A 1,295-nucleotide genomic window follows, 5' to 3' on the forward strand; every position below is an offset into this window, starting at 1 on the left:
GTTTACTTGTGCTTTACTGACTATGCAAAGGCATTTGATTGTGTGGATCATGACAAATTATGGATAACATTGAGAAGAATGGGAATTCCTGAACACTTGATTGTATTCATGAGGAAACTGTACCTTGACCAGGAGGCTGTCATTTGAACAGAACAAGGGGACATTACATGGTTTAAAATCAGGAAGGGAGTGCGTCAGGGTTGTATCCTTTCCCCACATTTATTCAGTCAATATGCTGAGCAAATAATCCGAGAAGCTGGACTGTATGAAGAAAAATGTGGCATCAGGATTGGAGGAAGAAGCATTAACAACCTGAGATACATTGATGATACAACTTTGCTTGCTGAAGGTGAGGATGACTTCAGGCACTTATTGATGAAGATTGAGGAACACAGTCTGCAGTGTGGATTACATCTCAATATAAAGAAGACAAAAATCCTCACAACTGGACCAATAAGCAGCATCACGATAAATGGAGAAAAGATTGAGGTTGTCAAAGAATTCACATTGCTTGGTTCTACAATCGACGCCAATGGAAGCAGCAGTCAGGACATTAGATGACATGTAGCACTGGGCAGGTCGGCTGCAAAGGAACTGTTTCAAGTGCTGAGGAGCAAGGATGTCTCCTTGAGGACTAAGGTGTGCCTGACACAGGCCATGATATTTCCAGTTGCCTGTATGCATGTGAGAGCTGGACAGTGAATAAAGAAGACCAAAGAAGAGTTGATGCTTTTGAGTTGTGGTGCTGGCCAAGAATGCTGAAGGTACGTACCATGGACTGCCAAAAGAACTAACAGATCTGTCCTGGAGGAAGTGCAGCAGAGATGCTCCTTGGAAGTGAGGATGGCCAGACTTCATCTTAAATACTTTGGTTATATTGTCAGAGGGGACGATTCCCTGGAGAAGGATGTCATGCTTGGTAAGGTAGAGGGTCAACGAAAGAGGGCAATGCCTTCAACAAGATGGACTGACACGGTGGCTGCAACAATGGGCTCAAGTATAGCAAGGATCATGGAGCTGGTGTGGGATCGGGCAGTGTTTCGTTCTGCTGTGCATGGGGTTGCTATGAGTCGGAAATGACTTGACGGCACCTAACAACAACAAGGAATCACCGTATTGCTTTCCACAGTGGTTGTGTCACTTCACAGTCACATAAGCAGTGTATGAGAGTCCCAATCTCTCCACATCCCCACCAGCATTTGTTATTTTCTGTCTTGTTGAGCCTTGCCATCAGTGCTGGGGTAAGATGATATCTCATTGTTGTTTTGATTTGCATCTCTGTTGGCCAATGATTG

The sequence above is a fragment of the Orycteropus afer genome, unplaced genomic scaffold (genome assembly GCF_000298275.1).
Source record: "Orycteropus afer afer isolate SDZICR_OR568_19922 unplaced genomic scaffold, OryAfe1.0 scaffold00044, whole genome shotgun sequence".
NCBI lineage: Eukaryota > Metazoa > Chordata > Mammalia > Tubulidentata > Orycteropodidae > Orycteropus > Orycteropus afer.